A 17,407-nucleotide genomic window follows, 5' to 3' on the forward strand; every position below is an offset into this window, starting at 1 on the left:
ATCGAATAGTTAGGGCCTAAGAAGTGGACGCCAGAAGCATAAAATGCAATATAAATACAACAGTTTTTCCATCGTATAAAACGAATAATAGCAACCAGTGTGAAAGTTATGGTCATTTCTACATTCCGAGCAACATAGGCTTCACTCTAGGGCGCTGCTCCACCAGAACGAATAGTTAGGTCCTTAGATGTCAACGCCAGAAGCATAAAATACGAAATAAATACAACAGCTTTCAATCGTATTAAATGGGTAATTGCAAAGAGTGTGAAAATTGTGGTCATTTCTACGTTCCGAGCAACCTAGGCTTCACTCTAGGGCGGTGCTCCACCATATCGAATAGCTACGGCCTTAGAAGCTTACGCCTGAAGCATAAAATGCAAAATAAATAGAACAGTTTTCCCATTGTATAAATCGAATAATTCCTACCAGTGTGAAAGTTATGGTCATTTCTACGTTCCGGGCAGCCTAGGCTTCACCCTAGTGCGTTGTTCCACCAGATCAAATAGTTAAGGCCTAAGAAGTGAACGCCAGAAGCATAAAATACAATATAAATACAACAGTTTTTCCATCGTATGAAACGGATAATTGCAACCAGTATGAAAGTAATGGTCATATCTACTTCCCGGGCAACCTAGGATTCACCCTAGGGCGTTGCTCCAACAGATTGAAAAGTTAGTGCCTAAGAAGTGAACGCCAGAAGCATTAAATACAATATAAATACAACAGTTTTTCCATCGTATAAACCGGATAATTGCAACCAGTATGAAAGTTATATACATTTCTACTTTCCGTGCAGCGTAGGCTTCACCCTAGGGCGTTGCTCCAACACATTGAATAGTTAGGGCCTTAGAAGTCAACACCAGGAGCATAAAATACAATATAAATACAACAGGTTTTCCATCCTATAATATGAATAATTGCAACCAGTGTGAAAGTGATGGTCATTTCTTCGTTCCGGGAAACCAAGGCTTCACTCTAGGGCGTTGCTCCAACAGATCGAATAGATAGGGCCTCAGAAGTCAATGCCAGAAGCATAAAATACATTATAAATACAACAGTTTTTCCATCGTATAAAACGAATAATTGCAACCACTATGAAAGTTATGGTCATTTCTACTATCCGGGCAACCTAGGCTTCACCCTAGGGCCTTGCTCCACCAGATCGAATAGTTAGGGCCTTAGAAGTCAACACCAGAAGCATAAGGTACAATATAAATACAACAGCTTTTCCATCGTATAACAGGAACAATAGCAGCCAGTGTGAAAGATATGGTCCTTTCTACGTTCCGGGCAACCTAGGCTTCACCCTAGGGCGTTGCTCCACCAGATCAAACAGTTAGGGCATTAGAAGCCAACGCCCGAAGCATTAAATACAAAATAAATAGAACAGTTTTTCCATTGTATAAAACGAATAATTGCTACCAGTGTAAAAGTTATGGTCATTTCTACGTTCCGGGCAACCTAGGCTTCACCCTAGGGCGTTGCTCCAACAGATCGAATAGTTAGGGGCTAAGAAGTCAACGCCAGAAGCATAAAATACAATATAAATGCAACAGCTTTTCCATCGTATAAAATGAATAATTGCAAAGAGTTTGAATGTAATGGTCATTTCTACGTTCCGGGCAACCTAGGTTTCACTCTAGGGAGTTGCTCCACCAGATCGAATAGTTAGTGCCTTAGAAGTCAACGTCAGAAGCATAAAATACAGTATAAATACAACAGTTTTTCCATCGTATAAAACGAATAATTGCAACCTGTCCGAAAGTTATGGACATTTCTACTTTCCGGGCAACCTAGGCTTCACCCTAGGGCGGTGCTCCACCAGATCGAATAGTTAGGACCTTAGAAGTCAACGCGCAAAACATAAAACACAAAATAAATAGAACAGTTTTCCCATTGTTTAAATCGAATAATTCCTACCAGTGTGAAAGTTATGGTCATTTCTACGTTCCGGGCAGCCTAGGCTTCACCCTAGTGCGTTGTTCCACCAGATCAAATAGTTAAGGCCTAAGAAGTGAACGCCAGAAGCATAAAATACAATAAAAATACAACAGTTTTTCCATCGTATGAAACGGATAATTGCAACCAGTATGAAAGTAATGGTCATATCTACTTCCCGGGCAACCTAGGATTCACCCTAGGGCGTTGCTCCAACAGATTGAAAAGTTAGTGCCTAAGAAGTGAACGCCAGAAGCATTAAATACAATATAAATACAACAGTTTTTCCGTCGTATAAACCGGATAATTGCAACCAGTATGAAAGTTATATACATTTCTACTTTCCGTGCAGCCTTGGCTTCACCCTAGGGCGTTGCTCCAACAGATTGAATAGTTAGGGCCTTAGAAGTCAACACCAGGAGCATAAAATACAATATAAATGCAACAGGTTTTCCATCCTATAATATGAATAATTGCAACCAGTGTGAAAGTGATGGTCATTTCTTCGTTCCGGGAAACCAAGGCTTCACTCTAGGGCGTTGCTCCAACAGATCGAATAGTTAGGGCCTCAGAAGTCAACGCCAGAAGCATAAAATACAATATAAATACAACAGTTTTTCCATCGTATAAAACGAATGATTGCAACCACTATGAAAGTTATGGTCATTTCTACTATCCGGGCAACCTAGGCTTCACCCTAGGGCCTTGCTCCACCAGATCGAATAGTTAGGGCCTTAGAAGTCAACACCAGAAGCATAAGGTACAATATAAATACAACCGCTTTTCCATCGTATAACAGGAACAATAGCAGCCAGTGTGAAAGATATGGTCCTTTCTACGTTCCGGGCAACCTAGGCTTCACCCTAGGGCGTTGCTCCACCAGATCAAACAGTTAGGGCATTAGAAGCCAACGCCCGAAGCATTAAATACAAAATAAATAGAACAGTTTTTCCATTGTATAAAACGAATAATTGCTGCCAGTGTAAAAGTTATGGTCATTTCTACGTTCCGGGCAACCTAGGCTTCACCCTAGGGCGTTGCTCCGACAGATTGAATAGTTAGGGCCTTAGAAGTCAAGGCCCGAAGCATAAAATGCAATATAAATACAACAGCTTTTCCATCGTATAAAAGGAATAATTGCAAACAGTGTGAAAGTAATGGTCATTTCTACGATCCTGGCAACCGTGGCTTCACTCTACGGCGTTGTTCCACCATGTCGAATAGTTAGGGCCTAAGAAGTGAACGCCAGACGCATAAAATACAATATAAATATAACAGTTTTTCCATCGTATAAAACGAATAATAGCAACCAGAGTGAAAGTTATGGTCATTGCTACGTTCCGGGCAACCTAGGCTTCACTCTAGGACGTTGCTCCACCAGATCAGACAGTTAGGGCCTTAGAAGCCAACGCCCGAAGCATTAAATACGAAGTAAATAGAACAGTTTTTCCATCGTATAAAAGAATAATTGCATCCAGCGTGAAACTTATGGTCATTTCTACTTTCCTAGCAACCTAGGCTTCACCCTAGGGCATTGCTCCAACAGATTCAATAGTTAGGGCCTGAGAAGTCAACGCCCGAGTCTTAAAGTGCAATAAAAATACAGCAGGGTTTCCATCGTATAAAACGAATAATTGCTACCAGTGTGAAAGTGATGGTCATTTCTACATACCGGGCAACCTAGGCTTCACTCTAGGGCGCTGCTCCACCAGAACGAATAGTTAGGTCCTTGGATGTCAACGCCAGAAGCATAAAATACGATATAAATACAACAGCTTTTCCATCGTATAAAAGGAATAATTGCAAACAGTGTGAAAGTAATGGTCATTTCTACGATCCGGGCAACCGAGGCTTCACTCTACGGCGTTGTTCCACCAGATCGAATAGTTAGGGCCTAAGAAGTGAACGCCAGACGCATAAAATACAATATAAATATAACAGTTTTTCCATCGTAACAAACGAATAATAGCAACCAGTGTGAAAGTTATGGTCATTTCTACATTCCGAGCAACCTAGGCTTCACTCTAGGGCGCTGCTCCACCAGAACGAATAGTTATGTCCTTAGAAGTAAACGCCAGAAGCATAAAATACGAAATAAATACAACAGCTTTTCAATCGTATTAAATGGATAATTGCAAACAGTGTGAAAGTTGTGGTCATTTCTACGTTCCGAGCAACCTAGGCTTCACTCTAGGGCGGTGCTCCACCATATCGAATAGCTACGGCCTTAGAAGCCTACGCCTGAAGCATAAAATGCAAAATAAATAGAACAGTTTTTCCATTGTATAAAACGAATAATTGCTGCCAGTGTAAAAGTTATAGTCATTTCTACGTTCCGGGCAACCTAGGCTTCACCCTAGGGCGTTGTTCCACCTGATGGAATATTTAGGGCCTAAGAAGTCAACGCCAGAAGCATAAAATACGATATAAATACAACAGCTTTTCCATCGTATAAAACGAATAATTGCAACCAGTTTGAAAGTGATGGTCATTTCTACGTACCGGGCAACCTAGGCTTCACTCTAGGGCGTTGCTCCACCAGATCAAACAGTTAGGGCCTTAGAAGTCAATGCCCGAAGCATAAAATGCAATAAAAATATAACAGTTTTTCCATCATATAACAGGAATAATTGCAACTAGTTTGAAAGTGATGGTCATTTCCACGTTCCGGGCAACCTAGGCTACACCCTGGGGCGTTGCTCCAACAGATAGAATAGTTAGGGCCTTAGAAGTCAATGCCCGAAGCATAAAATGCTATAAAAAGACAACAGTTTTTCCGTCATATAACAGGAATAATTGCAACCAGTTTGAAAGTGATGGTCCTTTCTACGTTCCGGGAAACCTCGGCTTCACTCTAGGGCGTTGCTCCGCCAGATCGAATAGTTAGTGCATTAGAAGTCAACGCCAGAAGCATAAAATACAATATAAATACAACAGCTTTTCCATCGTATAAAACGAATAATAGCAACCAGTGTAAAAGTTATAGTCATTTCTACGTTCCGGGCAACCTAGGCTTCACCCTAGGGCGTTGTTCCACCTGATGGAATATTTAGGGCCTAAGAAGTCAACGCCAGAAGCATAAAATACGATAAAAATACAACAGCTTTTCCATCGTATAAAACGAATAATTGCAACCAGTTTGAAAGTGATGGACATTTCTACGTACCGGGCAACCTAGGCTTCACTCTAGGGCGTTGCTCCACCAGATCAAACAGTTAGGGCCTTAGAAGTCAATGCCCGAAGCATAAAATGCAATAAAAATACAACAGTTTTTCCATCAAAGAACCGGAATAATTGCAACCAGTTTGAAAGTGATGGTCATTTCTACGTTCCGGGCAACCTAGGCTACACCCTGGGGCGTTGCTCCAACAGATAGAATAGTTAGGGCCTTAGAAGTCAATGCCCGAAGCATAAAATGCTATAAAAAGACAACAGTTTTTCCGTCATATAACAGGAATAATTGCAACCAGTTTGAAAGTGATGGTCACTTCTACGTTCCGGGAAACCTCGGCTTCACTCTAGGGCGTTGCTCCGCCAGATCGAATAGTTAGTGCATTAGAAGACAACGCCAGAAGCATAAAATACAATATAAATACAACAGCTTTTCCATCGTATAAAACGAATAATAGCAACCGGTGTGAAAGTTATGGTCACTTCTACGTTCCGGGCAACCTAGGTTTCACTCTTTGGCGTTGCTCCACCAGATCAAACAGTTAGGGCCTTAGAAGCCAACGCCAGAAGCATAAAATACATTATAAATATAACAGTTTTTCTATCGTATAAAACGAATGATAGCAACCAGTGTGAAAGTTGTGGTCACTTCTACGTTCCGGACAACCTAGACTTCACTCTAGGGCGTTGCTCCACCAGATCGAATAGTTAGGTCCTTAGAAGTCAACGCCAGAAGCATAAAATACAATAAAGATGCAACAGTTTTTCCATCGTATAACAGGAATAACTGCAAACAGTATGAAAGTACTGGTCATTTCTGCGTTCCAGGCAACCTAGGTTTCACTCTAGAGCGTTGCTCCACCAGATCAAACAGTTAGGGCCTTAGAAGTCAACGCCCGAAGCATAAAATACAAAATAAATAGAACAGTTTTTCCATTGTATAAAACGAATAATTGCAACCAGTTTGAAAGTGATGGTCATTTCTACGTACCGGGCAACCTAGGCTTCACTCTAGGGTGTTGCTCCACCAGATCAAACAGTTAGGGCCTTAGAAGTCAACGCCCGAAGCATAAAATACAAAATAAATAGAACAGATATTCCATTGTATAAAACGAATAATTGCTACCAGTGTAAATATTATGGTCATTTCTACGTTCCGGGCAACCTAGGCTTCACCCTAGGGCGTTGTTCCACCAGATCGAATAGTTCGTGCCTAAGAAGTGATCGCCAGAAGCATAAAATACAAAATAAATAGAACAGTTTTTCCATCGTATAAAACGAATAATTGCTGCCAGTGTGAAAGTTATGGTCATTTCTACTTTCCGGGCAACCTAGGCTTCACCCTAGGGCGTTGCTCCAACAGATTGAATAGTTAGGGCCTTAGAAGTCAGGGCCCGAAGCATAAAGTGCAATAAAAATACAACAGTTTTTCCATCGTATAACAGGATTAATTGCAACCAGTTTGAAAGTGATGGTCATTTCTACGTTCCGGGCAACCTAGGCATCACTCTAGGGCGTTGCTCCACCAGATCGAATAGTTAGGGCCTAAGAAGTGGACGCCAGAAGCATAAAATGCAATATAAATACAACAGTTTTTCCATCGTATAAAACGAATAATAGCAACCAGTGTGAAAGTTATGGTCATTTCTACATTCCGAGCAACATAGGCTTCACTCTAGGGCGCTGCTCCACCAGAACGAATAGTTAGGTCCTTAGATGTCAACGCCAGAAGCATAAAATACGAAATAAATACAACAGCTTTCCATCGTATTAAATGGGTAATTGCAAAGAGTGTGAAAATTGTGGTCATTTCTACGTTCCGAGCAACCTAGGCTTCACTCTAGGGCGGTGCTCCACCATATCGAATAGCTACGGCCTTAGAAGCTTACGCCTGAAGCATAAAATGCAAAATAAATAGAACAGTTTTCCCATTGTATAAATCGAATAATTCCTACCAGTGTGAAAGTTATGGTCATTTCTACGTTCCGGGCAGCCTAGGCTTCACCCTGGTGCGTTGTTCCACCAGATCAAATAGTTAAGGCCTAAGAAGTGAACGCCAGAAGCATAAAATACAATATAAATAGAACAGTTTTTCCATCGTATAAAACGAATAATTGCTGCCAGTGTTAAAGTTATGGTCATTTCTACTTTCCGGGCAACCTAGGCTTCACCCTAGGGCGTTGCTCCAACAGATTGAATAGTTAGGGCCTTAGAAGTCAAGGCCCGAAGCATAAAGTGCAATAAAAATACAATAGTTTTTCCATCGTATAACAGGATTAATTGCAACCAGTTTGAAAGTGATGGTCATTTCTACGTTCCGGGCAACCTAGGCATCACTCTAGGGCGTTGCTCCACCAGATCGAATAGTTAGGGCCTAAGAAGTGGACGCCAGAAGCATAAAATGCAATATAAATACAACAGTTTTTCCATCGTATAAAACGAATAATAGCAACCAGTGTGAAAGTTATGGTCATTTCTACATTCCGAGCAACATAGGCTTCACTCTAGGGCGCTGCTCCACCAGAACGAATAGTTAGGTCCTTAGATGTCAACGCCAGAAGCATAAAATACGAAATAAATACAACAGCTTTCCATCGTATTAAATGGGTAATCTCAAAGAGTGTGAAAATTGTGGTCATTTCTACGTTCCGAGCAACCTAGGCTTCACTCTAGGGCGGTGCTCCACCATATCGAATAGCTACGGCCTTAGAAGCTTACGCCTGAAGCATAAAATGCAAAATAAATAGAACAGTTTTCCCATTGTATAAATCGAATAATTCCTACCAGTGTGAAAGTTATGGTCATTTCTACGTTCCGGGCAGCCTAGGCTTCACCCTAGTGCGTTGTTCCACCAGATCAAATAGTTAAGGCCTAAGAAGTGAACGCCAGAAGCATAAAATACAATATAAATACAACAGTTTTTCCATCGTATGAAACGGATAATTGCAACCAGTATGAAAGTAATGGTCATATCTACTTCCCGGGCAACCTAGGATTCACCCTAGGGCGTAGCTCCAACAGATTGAAAAGTTAGTGCCTAAGAAGTGAACGCCAGAAGCATTAAATACAATATAAATACAACAGTTTTTCCATCGTATAAACCGGATAATTGCAACCAGTATGAAAGTTATATACATTTCTACTTTCCGTGCAGCGTAGGCTTCACCCTAGGGCGTTGCTCCAACAGATTGAATAGTTAGGGCCTTAGAAGTCAACACCAGGAGCATAAAATACAATATAAATACAACAGGTTTTCCATCCTATAATATGAATAATTGCAACCAGTGTGAAAGTGATGGTCATTTCTTCGTTCCGGGAAACCAAGGCTTCACTCTAGGGCGTTGCTCCAACAGATCGAATAGATAGGGCCTCAGAAGTCAATGCCAGAAGCATAAAATACATTATAAATACAACAGTTTTTCCATCGTATAAAACGAATAATTGCAACCACTATGAAAGTTATGGTCATTTCTACTATCCGGGCAACCTAGGCTTCACCCTAGGGCCTTGCTCCACCAGATCGAATAGTTAGGGCCTTAGAAGTCAACACCAGAAGCATAAGGTACAATATAAATACAACAGCTTTTCCATCGTATAACAGGAACAATAGCAGCCAGTGTGAAAGATATGGTCCTTTCTACGTTCCGGGCAACCTAGGCTTCACCCTAGGGCGTTGCTCCACCAGATCAAACAGTTAGGGCATTAGAAGCCAACGCCCGAAGCATTAAATACAAAATAAATAGAACAGTTTTTCCATTGTATAAAACGAATAATTCCTACCAGTGTGAAAGTTATGGTCATTTCTACGTTCCGGGCAGCCTAGGCTTCACCCTAGTGCGTTGTTCCACCAGATCAAATAGTTAAGGCCTAAGAAGTGAACGCCAGAAGCATAAAATACAATAAAAATACAACAGTTTTTCCATCGTATGAAACGGATAATTGCAACCAGTATGAAAGTAATGGTCATATCTACTTCCCGGGCAACCTAGGATTCACCCTAGGGCGTTGCTCCAACAGATTGAAAAGTTAGTGCCTAAGAAGTGAACGCCAGAAGCATTAAATACAATATAAATACAACAGTTTTTCCGTCGTATAAACCGGATAATTGCAACCAGTATGAAAGTTATATACATTTCTACTTTCCGTGCAGCCTAGGCTTCACCCTAGGGCGTTGCTCCAACAGATTGAATAGTTAGGGCCTTAGAAGTCAACACCAGGAGCATAAAATACAATATAAATGCAACAGGTTTTCCATCCTATAATATGAATAATTGCAACCAGTGTGAAAGTGATGGTCTTTTCTTCGTTCCGGGAAACCAAGGCTTCACTCTAGGGCGTTGTTCCACCATGTCGAATAGTTAGGGCCTAAGAAGTGAACGCCAGACGCATAAAATACAATATAAATATAACAGTTTTTCCATCGTAACAAACGAATAATAGCAACCAGTGTGAAAGTTATGGTCATTTCTACATTCCGGGCAACCTAGGCTTCACCCTAGGGCGTTGCTCCAACAGATTGAATAGTTACGGCCTTAGAAGTCAATGCCCGAAGCATTAAATGCAATAAAAATACAACACTTTTTCCATCGTATAACAGGATTAATTGCAACCAGTTTGAAAGTGATGGTCATTTCAACGTTCCGGGCAACCTAGGCTTCACTCCAGGGCGTAGCTCCACCAGATGGAATAGTTAGGGCCTAAGAAGTGAACGCCAGAAGCATAAAATGCAATATAGATACAACAGTTTTTCCATCGTATAAAACGAATAATAGCAACCAGTGTGAAAGTTATGGTCATTTCTACATTCCGAGCAACCTAGGCTTCACTCTAGGGCGCTGCTCCACCAGAACGAATAGTTATGTCCTTAGAAGTAAACGCCTGAAGCATAAAATGCAAAATAAATAGAACAGTTTTTCCATTGTATAAAACGAATAATTGCTGCCAGTGTAAAAGTTATAGTCATTTCTACGTTCCGGGCAACCTAGGCTTCACCCTAGGGCGTTGTTCCACCTGATGGAATATTTAGGGCCTAAGAAGTCAACGCCAGAAGCATAAAATACGATATAAATACAACAGCTTTTCCATCGTATAAAACGAATAATTGCAACCAGTTTGAAAGTGATGGTCATTTCTACGTACCGGGCAACCTAGGCTTCACTCTAGGGCGTTGCTCCACCAGATCAAACAGTTAGGGCCTTAGAAGTCAATGCCCGAAGCATAAAATGCAATAAAAATATAACAGTTTTTCCATCATATAACAGGAATAATTGCAACTAGTTTGAAAGTGATGGTCATTTCTACGTTCCGGGCAACCTAGGCTACACCCTGGGGCGTTGCTCCAACAGATAGAATAGTTAGGGCCTTAGAAGTCAATGCCCGAAGCATAAAATGCTATAAAAAGACAACAGTTTTTCCGTCATATAACAGGAATAATTGCAACCAGTTTGAAAGTGATGGTCCTTTCTACGTTCCGGGAAACCTCGGCTTCACTCTAGGGCGTTGCTCCGCCAGATCGAATAGTTAGTGCATTAGAAGTCAACGCCAGAAGCATAAAATACAATATAAACACAACAGCTTTTCCATCGTATAAAACGAATAATAGCAACCAGTGTGAAAGTTATGGTCATTTCTACGTTCCGGACAACCTAGGTTTCACTCCTTGGCGTTGCTCCACCAGATCAAACAGTTAGGGCCTTAGAAGCCAACGCCAGAATCATAAAATACATTATAAATATAACAGTTTTTCTATCGTATAAAACGAATGATAGCAACCAGTGTGAAAGTTATGGTCATTTCTACGTTCCCGGCAACCTAGGCTTCACTCTACGGCGTTGTCCCACCAGATCGAATAGTTAGGGCCTAAGTAGTCAACACCAAAAGAATAAAATACAAAATAAATACAACAGTTTTTCTATCCTATAACAGGAATAATTGCAACCCGTGTGCAAGTGATGGTCATTTCTACGTTCCGGGCAACCTAGGCTTCACTCTAGGGCGTTGTTGTACCAGATCGAATAGTTAGGGCCTTAGAAGTCAACGCCCGAAGCATAAAATACATAATAAATAAAACACTTTTTCCATCGTATAAAACGAATAATTGCTACCAGTATGAAAGTTATGGTCATTTCTACTTTCCGGGCAACCTAGGCTTCACCCTAGGGCGTTGTTCCACCAGATCGAATAGTTAGGGCCGAAGAAGTGAACGCCAGAAGCATAAAATACAATATAAATACAACAGTTTTTCCATCATATAAAACGAATAATTGCAACCAGTATGAAAGTTATGGTCATTTCTACTTTCCGGGCAACCTAGGCTTCACGCTATGGCGTTGCTCCACCAGATCGAATAGTTAGGGCCTTAGAAGTCAACGCCCGAATCATAACATAATATATAAATAGAACAGTTTTTCCATCGTATAAAACGAATAATTGCTACCAGTGTGAAAGTTATGGTCATTTCTACGTTCAGGGCAACCTACCCTTCACCCTAGGGCGTTGCTCCACTAGATGGAATAGTTAGGGCCTAAGATTTCAACGCCAGAAGCATAAAAAACAATAAAGATGCAACAGTTTTTCCATCGTATAACAGGAATAACTGCAAACAGTATGAAAGTAGTGGTCATTTCTACGTTCCGGGTAACCTAGGTTTTACTCTAGGGGGTTGCACCACCAGATCGAATAGTGAGGGACTTAGAATTCAACGCCATAAGAATAAAATACAATATAAGTACAACAGTTTTTCCACCGTATAAAGTGAATAATTGCAACCAGTGTGAAACATATGGTCATTTCTACATTCGGAGCAACCTAGGCTTCACTCTAGGGCGATGATCCACCTGATCGAATAGTTAGGGCCTTAGGAGTCAACGCCAGAAGTCTAAAATACAATAAAAATACAACAGTCTTTCCATCCTATTACAGGAATAACTGCAACCCGTGTGAAGGTGATGGTCATTTCTGCGTTCCAGGCAACCTAGGTTTCACTCTAGGGCGTTGCTCCACCAGATCAAACAGTTAGGGCCTTCGAAGTCAACGCCCGAAGCATAAAATACAAAATAAATAGAGCAGTTTTTCCATTGTATAAAACGAATAATTGCAACCAGTGTAAATATTATGGTCATTTCTACGTTCCGGGCAACCTAGGCTTCACCCTAGGGCGTTGTTCCACCAGATCGAATAGTTAGGGCCTAAGAAGTGAACGCCAGAAGCATAAAATGCAATATAAATACAACAGTTTTTCCATCGTATAAAACGAATAATAGCAACCAGCGTGAAAGTTATGGTCATTTCTACATTCCGAGCAACCTAGGCTTCACTCTAGGGCGCTGCTCCACCAGAACGAATAGTTAGGTCCTTAGATGTCAACGCCAGAAGCATAAAATACGAAATAAATACAACAGCTTTCCATCGTATTAAATGGATAATTGCAAACAGTGTGAAAGTTGTGGTCATTTCTACGTTCCGAGCAACCTAGGCTTCGCTCTAGGGCGGTGCTCCACCATATCGAATAGGTACGGCCTTAGAAGCCTACGCCTGAAGCATAAAATGCAAAATAAATAGAACAGTTTTTCCATTGTATAAAACGAATAATTGCTGCCAGTGTGAAAGTTATGGTCATTTCCACTTTCCGGGCAACCTAGGCTTCACCCTAGGGCGTTGCTCCACCAGAACCAATAGTTAGGTCCTTAGATGTCAACGCCAGAAGCATAAAATACGAAATAAATACAACAGCTTTTCCATCGTATTAAATGGATAATTGCAAACAGTGTGAAAGTTGTGGTCATTTCTACGTTCCGAGCAACCTAGGCTTCACTCTAGGGCGGTGCTCCACCATAAAGAATAGCTACGGCCTTAGAAGCCAACGCCCGAAGCATTAAATACAAAATTAATAGAACAGTTTTTCCATTGTATAAAACGAATTATTGCTACCAGTGTAAAAGTTATGGTCATTTCTACGTTCCGGGCAACCTAGGCTTCACCCTAGGCGGTTGTTCCACCAGATCGAATAGTTAGGGCCTACGAAGTGAACGCCAGAAGCATAAAATACAATATAAATACAACAGTTTTTCCATCATATAAAACGAATAATTGCAACCAGTATGAAGGTTATGGTCATTTCTACTTTCCTGGCAACCTAGGCTTCACTCTAGGGCGCTGCTTCACCAGAACGAATTGTTAGGTCCTTAGATGTCAACGCCAGAAGCATAAAATACGATATAAATACAACAGCTTTTCCATCGTATAAAAGGAATAATTGCAAACAGTGTGAAAGTAATGGTCATTTCTACGATCCGGGCAACCGAGGCTTCACTCTACGGCGTTGTTCCACCAGATCGAATAGTTAGGGCCTAAGAAGTGAACGCCAGACGCATAAAATACAATATTAATATAACAGTTTTTCCATCGTATAAAACGAATAATAGCAACCAGTGTGAAAGTTATGGTCAGTTCTACGTTACGGGCAACCTAGGCTTCACTCTAGGGCGTTGCTCCACCAGATCAAACAGTTAGGGCTTTAGAAGTCAACGCCCGAAGCATAAAATACAAAATAAATAGAACAGTTTTTCCATTGTATAAAACGAATAATTGCTACCAGTGTAAAAGCTATGGTCATTTCTACTTTCCCAGCAACCTAGGCTTCACCCTAGGGCATTGCTCCAACAGATTCAATAGTTAGGGCCTTAGAAGTCAACGCCTGAATCATAAAATGCAATAAAAATACAGCAGGGCTTCCATCGTATAAAACTTATAATTGCTACCAGTGTGAAAGTGATGGTCACTTCTACGTACCGGGCAACCTAGGCTTCACTATAGGGCGCTGCTCCACCAGAACGAATAGTTAGGTCCTTAGATGTCAACGCCAGAAGCATAAAATACGATATAAATACAACAGCTTTTCCATCGTATAAAAGGAATAATTGCAAACAGTGTGAAAGTAATGGTCATTTCTACGATCCGGGCAACCGAGGCTTCACTCTACGGCGTTGGTCCACCTGATGTAATATTTAGGGCCTAAGAAGTCAACGCCAGAAGCATAAAATACGATATAAATACAACAGCTTTTCCATCGTATAAAACGAATAATTGCAACCAGTTTGAAAGTGATGGTCATTTCTACGTACCGGGCAACCTAGGCTTCACTCTAGGGCGTTGCTCCACCAGATCAAACAGTTAGGGCCTTAGAAGTCAATGCCCGAAGCATAAAATGCAATAAAAATACAACAGTTTTTCCATCATATAACCGGAATAATTGCAACCAGTTTGAAAGTGATGGTGATTTCTACGTTCCGGGCAACCTAGGCTACACCCTGGGGCGTTGCACCAACAGATAGAATAGTTAGGGCCTTAGAAGTCAATGCCCGAAGCATAAAATGCTGTAAAAAGACAACAGTTTTTCCGTCATATAACAGGAATAATTGCAACCAGTTTGAAAGTGATGGTCATTTCTACGTTCCGGGAAACCTCGGCTTCACTCTAGGGCGTTGCTCCGCCAGATCGAATAGTTAGTGCATTAGAAGTCAACGCCAGAAGCATAAAATACAATATAAATACAACAGTTTTTCCATCGTATAAAACGAATAATTGCAACCAGTATGAAAGTTAACGTCATTTCTTCTTTCCGGGCAACCTAGGCTTCACCCTTGGGCGTTGCGCCAACAGATTGAATAGTTAGGGCCTTAGAAGTCAACGCCGGAAGCATAAAATGCAATAAAAATTCAACAGTTTTTCCATCGTATAAAAGGATTAATTGCAACCAGTTTGAAAGTGATGGTCATTTCTACGTTCCGGGCAACCTAGGCTTCACTCTAGGGTGTTGCTCCACCATATCGAGTAGATAGTGCCTTAGAAGTCAACGCCAGAAGCATAAAATACAATATAAATACAACAGTTTTTCCATCGTATAAAACGAATAATTGCAACCAGTTTGAAAGTGATGGTCATTTCTACGTACCGGGCAACCTAGGCTTCACTCTAGGGCGTTGCTCCACCAGATCAAACAGTTAGGGCCTTAGAAGTCAACGCCGGAAGCATAAAATGCAATAAAAATTCAACAGTTTTTCCATCGTATAAAAGGATTAATTGCAACCAGTTTGAAAGTGATGGTCATTTCTACGTTCCGGTCAACCTAGGCTTCACCATAGGGCGTTGTTCCACCAGATCGAATAGTTAGGGCCTAAGAAGTGAACGCCAGGAGCATAAAATACAATATAAATGCAACAGTTTTTCCATCATACAAAACGAATAATTGCCACCAGTATGAAAGCTATGGTCATTTCTACTTTACGGGCAACCTAGGCTACACCCTAGGGCGTTGCTCCAACAGATTGAATAGCTAGGGCCTTAGAAGTCAACGCCCAATGCATAAAATACAAAATAAATTTAACAGTTTTTCCATCGTGTAAAACGAATAATTGCTACCGGTGTGAAAGTTATGGTCATTTCTACGTTCCGGTCAACCTAGGCTTCACCATAGGGCGTGTTCCACCAGATCGAATAGTTAGGGCCTAAGAAGTGAACGCCAGAAGCATAAAATGCAATATAAATACAACAGTTTTTCCATCGTATAAAACGAATAATAGCAACCAGTGTGAAAGTTATGGTCATTTCTACATTCCGAGCATCCTAGGCTTCACTCTAGGGCGCTGCTCCACCAGAACCAATAGTTAGGTCCTTAGATGTCAACGCCAGAAGCATAAAATACGAAATAAATACAACAGCTTTTCCATCGTATTAAAGGGATAATTGCAAACAGTGTGAATGTTGTGGTCATTTCTACGTTCCGAGCAACCTAGGCTTCACTCTAGGGCGGTGCTCCACCATATCGAATAGCTACGGCCTTAGAAGCCTACGCCTGAAGCATAAAATGCAAATTAAATAGAACAGCTTTTCCATTGTATAAAACGAATAATTGCTGCCAGTGTGAAAGTTATGGTCATTTCTACTTTCCGGGCAACCTAGGCTTCACCCTAGGGCGTTGCTCCACCAGATCAAACAGTTAGGGCATTAGAAGCCAACGCCCGAAGCATTAAATACAAAATAAATAGAACAGATTTTCCATTGTATAATACGAATAATTGCTACCAGTGTAAAAGTTATGGTCATTTCTACGTTCCGGGCAACCTAGGCTTCACTCTAGGGCGCTGCTCCACCAGAAACAATAGTTAGGTCCATAGATGTCAACGCCAGAAGCATAAAATACGAAATAAATACAACAGTTTTTCCATCGTGTAAAACGAATAATTGCTACCGGTGTGAAAGTTATGGTCATTTCTACGTTCCGGTCAACCTAGGCTTCACCATAGGGCGTTGTTCCACCAGATCGAATAGTTAGGGCCTAAGAAGTGAACGCCAGGAGCATAAAATACAATATAAATGCAACAGTTTTTCCATCATACAAAACGAATAATTGCCACCAGTATGAAAGCTATGGTCATTTCTACTTTACGGGCAACCTAGGCTTCACTCTAGGGCGTTGCTCCGCCAGATCGAATAGTTAGTGCATTAGAAGTCAACGCCAGAAGCATAAAATACAATATAAATACAACAGTTTTTCCATCATACAAAACGAATAATTGCCACCAGTATGAAAGCTATGGTCATTTCTACTTTACGGGCAACCTAGGCTACACCCTAGGGCGTTGCTCTTACAGATTGAATAGTTAGGGCCTTAGAAGTTAATGCCCGAAGCATAAAATGCATTAAAAATACAACAGTTTTTCCATCATATAACCGGAATAATTGCAACCAGTTTGAAAGTGATGGTCATTTCTACGTTCCGGGCAACCTAGGCTACACCCTGGGGCGTAGCTCCAACAGATAGAGTAGTTAGGGCCTTAGAAGTCAATGCCCGAAGCATAAAATTCTATAAAAAGACAACAGTTTTTCCGTCATATAACAGGAATAATAGCAACCAGTGTGAAAGTTATGGTCATTTCTACGTTCCGGACAACCTAGGTTTCACTCCTTGGCGTTGCTCCACCAGATCAAACAGTTAGGGCCTTAGAAGCCAACGCCAGAATCATAAAATACATTATAAATATAACAGTTTTTCTATCGTATAAAACGAATGATAGCAACCAGTGTGAAAGTTATGGTCACTTCTACGTTCCGGACAACCTAGACTTCGCTCTAGGGCGTTGCTCCACCAGATCGAATAGTTAGGTCCTTAGAAGTCAACGCCAGAAGCATAAAATACGATATAAATACAACAGCTTTTCCATCGTATAAAAGGAATAATTGCAAACAGTGTGAAAGTAATGGTCATTTCTACGTTCCCGGCAACCTAGGCTTCACTCTA

This window comes from Calliopsis andreniformis, unplaced genomic scaffold, assembly GCF_051401765.1.
Source record: "Calliopsis andreniformis isolate RMS-2024a unplaced genomic scaffold, iyCalAndr_principal scaffold0015, whole genome shotgun sequence".
In the NCBI taxonomy this organism is placed as follows: domain Eukaryota; kingdom Metazoa; phylum Arthropoda; class Insecta; order Hymenoptera; family Andrenidae; genus Calliopsis; species Calliopsis andreniformis.